Below are 7,739 nucleotides of genomic sequence, written 5' to 3'. Positions count from 1 at the left end.
ATAAACCGTTGTTATTAATGACACCTGTGGCCATTAAGTGAACTGCAGCCAGCTACCAGTTGCTCGTGATCGCGCACACACTCCTTAGGGATGCGAGCGAGGGAGCATTGACCAAAACAATGACGGAATGTATAAAGAGGCTGAATGTAATCCACCGGTATCATGCTGACAGATAAGGTGGCATAATTAAAATTACACAGTTATGATTGTTTAACTACTACATATCAGCTAACATAGCATACTGATACAAACATACAGATAGATACTAACAAACTATACCAGACAGTTTACTGTTGCACTGCAGATTTGTTGCATTATTGTGTGTTTTGTATGTCATATGTTGTACATTTGCTTACATTTATCCTGTATACCTGAATTTTAGTATAAATGGAAGATTGTTGAAATTATTTGAAAGTTAGAAGGCAATATATCTTTCAATTTAGATCAAGTTAGCTAAAATTACACAGATCAATCCTTATGGCACTGTATTTCACATGATTTGCAGTTATGTATGCTTACCCGTCCAATGAATGCCAATTCAGTTTCGGTCTTGATCCCCAAAAACTAACAAAGTTCCCGCCAGGAATCAAATGCCCTGCCGATGTTCACTCTAGTTCTCTTACGAGAGGTTCTCTCATATTGCGTAAGCTAGCTTACGCTACGGGAAAGATTAATCTTTTCTGAGATATTGAAGCCAAAAAATTATCCTTAATTTTGTATCCATTGTCAACGCAGTGCGGCAGCTGCAGACCTTGAGCGGGCTAGCTAGCGAGCTCATTGGTTGCTCTGCGGCAACTGCTGCAGCCTATAGACGAGCTTGGGCGAACTCGCATCCAATGAGAGGCGTCCGGCGCTCACTGCATCAAAGCCCGCCAAAAGGGCGTGACTAGAGTGCATATAAGCGTAGTTCAGTAGGCTGGAACCCTGATTTTCATCTCTTCAGCGAAGCTCTTCGCATCTCTGAACTGGAAGCCGCGTCGCCGTTCGAGGGGCATCTAGCAAGCGTGGACAGCGCTCGAAGAAGCCGGCCGTCTTCGCCACCTTCAGCCATCCTGCGAGCTACGCCATCCGGCGACGTATCCTTTTTTAGAGCAAGCTAAGTTCCTCAGCGAACTTCACAAAAGAGTATCGAGCGTCTTTTTAAATATGCCTCGCACTTCCTGCGGCTCATGCCGCGCTCCTCTCAGCGCCGGAGAACGAAACATCATCTGCGCTCTCTGCCTGGGACTGGGGCATGCAGAGCTCGCCCTCGCTGACGGCGGATGCGACCTCTGCGAGGAGCTTCCGATGTCGACCCTGCGGGCTCGACTCGAAGTATGCAAAACCGGAGCTGACGCGCCGCCTTCTGTTTCGCCGCGCCGAAGAAGCGCCGCTCCCAAAGGCTGCGGAACCGGTTTTAGAAGCGACTTTCTGCCGGAGCCCCTCCCTCGAGCATCACGTTCACCCTCCCGCCCCCGGGCCGCGGTTGCTGCCGAGCGGCCGCACTGCTGCCACCTCGGAGAGCGAGGCGGAGGACAAAGGCTGCTGTTCCATCATGGTTCGGACAGCGAGGAGTGGTCACAAGCCTCCTCAACGGCCCAGGAATCCAGCAGGACCCGCGCCCGAGTCGAAGGGGAACTGATACGCGTCCTCACACAGGCCGTCGACCGCCTCGGGCTCGAGTGGTCACCGCCCCTGAGCAGGCTCCCAACAGACTCGGCGGCTGTTTTCTTCAAAGCCGTCACCGCGGCGCCAGCGTCCGGACGCTCCCTTCCTGCCGGAACTCCACGCCGAGCTCTCTAAATCGTGGAACGCGCCTCTCTCAGCCAAGACTCGATCCCACATCTCCACCGCTCTCGCTTCAGTGGACGGCGCTGCCGAGAAGGGCTACTCTTCCATCCCCCCGGTGGAGGATTCGGTAGCAGCACACCTTTGCCCGCCCTCCGCGAGATGGCGGTCTAAACCAGTGCTCCCGTCTAAGGCCTGCAGAACTACTTCCGCCTGTTTTGGCCGCGCCTATTCCGCCGCCGGCCAAGCCGCATCTGCTCTGCATTCCATGGCCATCTTGCAGATCCTCCAAGCGGACCTTCTTCGGGAGTGGGATGAGAGAGGCAGGCACCCAGAGGCTGTTACAGATCTAAGGAGCGCGACGGACCTCGCCCTTCGCGCCACCAAAGCTGCAGCCCAAGCTATAGGGATGTGCATGGCCTCGCTGACCGTAACCGAGAGACACCTGTGGCTAACGCTAGCCGACATGGGAGAAACTGAGCGCTCCACGTTCCTCAACGCGCCGCTCTCTCCGTCCGGTCTCTTCGGTTCCGCGGTAAGTGGCATTGTTGACCGATTTTCGGAAGTCCAGAAAGCCACCCAAGCCATGAATCTCTTCCTGCCTCGCCGCGCTAGCTCCTCTGCAGGCCGCCCACGTAACCAGCCTCCTGCACGAGCATCTTCACAGCGCCCAGCTCTACAAAGCCAGACTTCCCAGCGCCGACAGGGCGGCCGCCCCAGATCGCGCTCAGACAGCCGCCGTAGACCACCGCCCCCCCGCGGGCCTTGGCCTAAGATTGTGCTGAAACCTGAACAACCGAAGTCCTCCTAGCTTTGTTGAACAAGCGACGGCTCAGTCCGCCGCGGCGGACCACCGTCAAAGCTTAGCCCCTGTCAGTCCCCTTCTCTCAGGCTACTGCAGTGGTGAATTTAGCAGCCAACAAGCCGGTGACACTGCCCGCTTGCCTGCACTCAAAAGCCGTTTTCACGGCGACCCAAATAAATCTTGTAAAGAGCAAACATGTCTTATGTGTAGAAAATGTGCCCACAACCCTGTGTTAGCCCCTACACACAAGCATAACACATCCGTGCCCCTATCAGAGCACGCTCTCATAAAGCGATTCACGAACCACTTCGGCGTCAGAGTCAATGAAAGCCCACAAATGCGTCGTGCGCGCCCATTCTCTGGCAGCTCTGTCACACGACCAGCCCTATGTGTAGAAAGCGTGCCCACAATCCAGTGTTCACTTCTGCACACAAGCACGTCTCGTGTCCCCACCAGAGCATGCTCACATAAAGCGATTACTGAACCGCTCGAGCGCTAGAGTCAATAAATGCGCCCACGAATACGTCGCGCGCCCATTCTCTGCCCGCTCTGTTACACGGCCAGCAAACATTCCTCTGTGTGTAAGTCCCGTGCCCATGAATATGCTTACGCATCACGTAACAGATGTGACTCTTTCCCCATTCATTCCAATCGGGAAGTCACTCACAAAACAGCCTGTTCATGCTGTCTGCGAGCAATCATGCATAAACACACTAAACACGCTCACACATTTTGTTCAGTGCTCTGTGTGCGGCAATCAGAGCGAATTGGCCATTCACCCTCTAGCGTTACGCTTCAAAGCATGGGAAGCTATTCCAGGGATATCCAAGTGGGTGTTAAGCACAATACAACAGGGCTATTTGATACTGTTCGATCGCCGCCCTCCTCGCTTCAGAGCGCGGCTCGAAACCACTGTGAACACGGAAGCAGCGTGCATGCTTCGTTCAGAAATAGCAAGCCTTCTGTGCAAAAGGGCCATAGAGAAAGTGCCACCCTCTCTGAGCGAGTTGGGGCTTTACAGCCGTTATTTTCTTGTTCCCAAGAAAGACGGCGGCCTCAGACCCATATTAGATCTCAGGGTTTTGAACAAGGTGCTTGCAAAAAGACCGTTCAAAATGCTTACAATCAGGAAACTCCTTGCGCATGTGCGCCAGGGGGACTGGTTTATTTCTCTCGATCTGAAAGATGCATACATTCAGATTCAGATAAATCCCTGTCACAGGCCATTCTTGAGATTCAGCCGACGGCCAGGTTTATCAATACACCGTCCTTCCGTTCGGCCTGTCCTTAGCACCCCGTACTTTCACGAAGTGCATGGATGCGGCGCTCGCACCCCTGCGGAGTCAGGGTTTGCGAATTCTGAACTATTTGGACGACTGGCTGATTATGGCTCAGTCACATATGGAGCTTCTGTCTCATAGAGCAGTTCTCCTCAGCCATCTGAACAGTTTGGGTCTTGCAGTTTCCTTCCTTGGGATAGAACTAGACTCCGTGGCAATGACGGCTCGCTTATCTACACAGCGCACGTGCCGTGTTCAGCGACTAGCCGCATCTTTTCAGATGAACAGCCTCACGCCTCTGAAGAAATTCCAGAGAGTGCTAGGTTACATGGCCTCAGCCGCAGCAGTACTTCAGCTGGGTTTACTGCACATCGCCCGCTTCAGCATTGGCTAAGCACCGGCGTCTCGCCGGGCTTGGGCCACAGGCCGCCAGCCCATCAAGGTGACTCAGATCTGTATTTCAGCTCTGCAGCCTTGGACAGTGGCCGAGTGGTATCAGCGAGGAGTGACAATGGGAGCTGTATCTGCGCCGAAAAGTCATCTCGACAGGCAGCGTCCAACACGGGTTGGGGCGCGGTCTCGCGAGGGCTCTCGGTTTTCGGCCTATGGTCAGTTCAGGAAAAGCTCCTTCACATAAATTGTCTGGAAATGATAGCGGTCGAGTGCGCGCTCGTGCGCTTTCTCCCGGTCATTCAGGGTCACCACGTCCTGGTCCGTTCGGACAACAGATCTGTGGTATCCTACCTAAACCGTCAGGGCGGTGTCAGATCCAGGAACCTTTTCCATCTGACGGAGCGCATACTGAGTTGTTCCCAGTGCCACCTGCGCTCGCTGAGGGCGACGCGCGTGCCAGGCCACCTGAGCGGCGGCCCGGACAGACTGTCCAGAGACAATATTCCCCAGGGGAATGGTCCCTGCACGCTCAAACAGTCCAGGCGTTATGGCACCTATTCGGCAGAGCAGAGATAGACCTCTTTGCGTCAGAAGAGAACTCTCACTGCCCGATATTTTTCTCAAAGCGAGGACGCGCTGGCCCAGGACTGGCCCAGGCGCCGCTTTACGCCTCCCGTCTCGCTATTGCCACAGGTAATGCAGAGGATCAGGAAGCAGCGTCACTCGGTGCTCCTCATAGCCCAGCGTTGGGAGAATCAGACATGGTTCCCAGAGCTTACGCAGCTGTCACTGACAGCGCCGTGGCCCATCCCAGTGAGAGCAGATCTCCTCTCTCAAGCTCGCGGCACAATCTGGCATCCCCACCCAGAGCTGGGCGCTGCATGCGTGGGTGATCAGCGACTACCCGTCGCTCTGCCAGAAGGAGTAATAAATACCATTATACACGCTAGAGCCCCTTCCACAAGAAGACTCTATGCGTCAAAATGGTCTGTGCTCTCAAAATGGTGCACCGACAGAGACCTGGACCCGCGGACATGTGGGGTGTCAGTCAGCTGCTCGTATTTCTACAAGAGCTGCTGGATAAGGGCAGATCCCCATCCACGCTCAAAGTGTATGTGGCAGCCGTTGCGGCGTTAGCTGAACCCCTGCACGGCCAGTCATGGGGAAAAAATGAGCTGGTCATCCGGCTTCCTTAGGGGAGCTAGAAGGATGAACCCCGCGCCCCCATCGGTTCCTATCTGGGATCTTTCTATAGTTCTCGAAACTATGAAAGCCCCCTTTCGAACCACTTCAATCCGTGGATTTGAAATACCTTTCACTCAAAACCGTTTTTCTGACTGCCCTGTCATCAGTCAAGCGTGTGGGAGACCTTCACGCGCTGTCTGTCAGCGCTGCGTGTCTTGAGTTTGGACCAAGTGACTCCAAGGTCATTTTAAAACCTAGACACGGCTATGTTCCCAAGGTGATCGGTACTCCTTTCAGAGCACAGGTCATTTCCCTATCGGCGCTACCAGCATCCGATAGTGAACGCGACGCCAATCTCCTTTGCCCAGTCAGAGCACTGAGATTGTATACCGGCGCTCCGCCGCTTTCAGGCGCTCTGAGCAGCTTTTCGTTTCGTTCGGAGGGCGCACCAAAGGTCTCGCCGCCTCGAAACAGACACTATCTAGATGGATAGTGGACGCTATTGCTGCTGCATACACGTCAAAAGACCTGCCATGCCCGTTGGGCATTAGGGCTCACTCCACTAGAGGCATGGCATCCTCGTGGGCATGGTCCAGCGGGATTCCCATTCACGACATATGTGTGGCAGCGGGATGGACTTCCCCCTCCACCTTTGTCAGATTTTACAATATGGAAGTGCCCGCTCTGCAGGCAAAACTACTAGCGGTTTAATACGCTACAGCTCCCCTGGTGAGCTGCACTGATGGGACACATTCCACACAGACCGGCACCGCCACTCTGTCGTTCCCTTCCCACTATGTGCTTATATATTACACAAACACTGACCCGCATTCTTGCCGGCCAGATCTTATTTCCCCACTCATAAGGGCTCCCCCGGGTTCCCCCTTAATTCCCTGGGGCTCATACAGTGGATGCTTGGCGCGCACGGCGTTGACAATGTGTTCCCGTAGCGTAAGCTAGCTTACGCAATACGAGAGAACCTCTCGTAAGAGAACGTATCGGTTACCTAACGTAACCTCGGTTCTCTCTAGATGAGGGAACGAGTATTGCGTAGCCGGCCGTGCTCGCGCCACGAGCGACTTTTCGCTTCAGTCAATGAAAACCAGGGTTCCAGCCTGCGAACTACGCTTATATGCACTCTAGTCACGCCCTTTTTGGCGGGCTTTGATGCAGTGAGCGCGCGGACGCCTCTCATTGGATGCAAGTTCGCCCAAGCTCGTCTATAGGCTGCAGCAGTTGCCGCAGAGCAACCAATGAGCTCGCTAGCTAGCCTGCTCAAGGTCTGCAGCTGCCGCACTGCGTTGACAATGGATACAAAATTAAGGATAATTTTTTGGCTTCAATATCTCAGAAAAGATGAATCTGTCCCGTAGCGTAAGCTAGCTTACGCAATACTCGTTCCCTCATCTAGAGAGAACCGAGGTTACGTTAGGTAACCGATACGTTTTCACTCATTTCAGTAGATAAATGTTTTTGTTTTTTTTTTGGCTTACTGAGTTTGTGTAGGAGTCGGTGTTGTGCTGGGAGCCGGAGGTTTGCTGGATTCCATCTCTAAAATAACGTTACCTAGTGTTGCAGTTTGTTGTCGCTGTTGAATAGCTGAAGAGAATCACTGAGGCAAGGCTCTCGGGATCGTTTATAAACATCACATCTTTTGGATTTCCCGGCAAAAAGCGACCAAGGTGAGTATTACATGAAAATTGTTACATTTAAAACCATCTGCTACACCAATGTTAATAATGATTCCACTCTAACAGTTTACAGAACTGAAGTTAAGCTATAGTTCATACAATATAACACAATTACATTACCTGTTATCTTTAGCGTAGATGTCATCTCTGACAAACTTGTTGAGCAATGAAATAATGATGGATTGCATTAATCCATATGTTTAAATATGTATTCAAAAACAAGAGTAATGACTGTATGCAAACACACTGTGACACGCCATGTTTGTTTAAGTTTGAGGTAGTCACGTGTAACTACCACGTCAACAGTAACACATTACGTCACTGTTCAGCTCTTAGGGCAGTGGAGAAGCGTGGCCGGTTTACAATAGGCTCCAGATTGCTCCGGCCGTGAACCAGCGGAGCACAGGCTCGGCACGAGAACCATAGCAATTTCAGTGGAAATGGGCTCAGTGAATTTGATCTGGAACCGGGCCTGCGTCACAGTGAAACACTCATTAAAGACTGTTTAGAAAGCTTATATAAATCTTCTTCACTGGAAATTGTTTTTATTTATAATTTTATTATAAACATTGTTTTAAATGTATTTTATTTGTTCTGAACAAACCTATTTCAATTATT

The sequence above is a fragment of the Xyrauchen texanus genome, chromosome 27 (assembly GCF_025860055.1).
Source record: "Xyrauchen texanus isolate HMW12.3.18 chromosome 27, RBS_HiC_50CHRs, whole genome shotgun sequence".
NCBI classification, from domain to species: Eukaryota; Metazoa; Chordata; class Actinopteri; order Cypriniformes; family Catostomidae; genus Xyrauchen; species Xyrauchen texanus.
The sequence above is the reverse complement of the archived record's forward strand: the minus strand, read 5'-3'. Positions refer to the sequence as shown.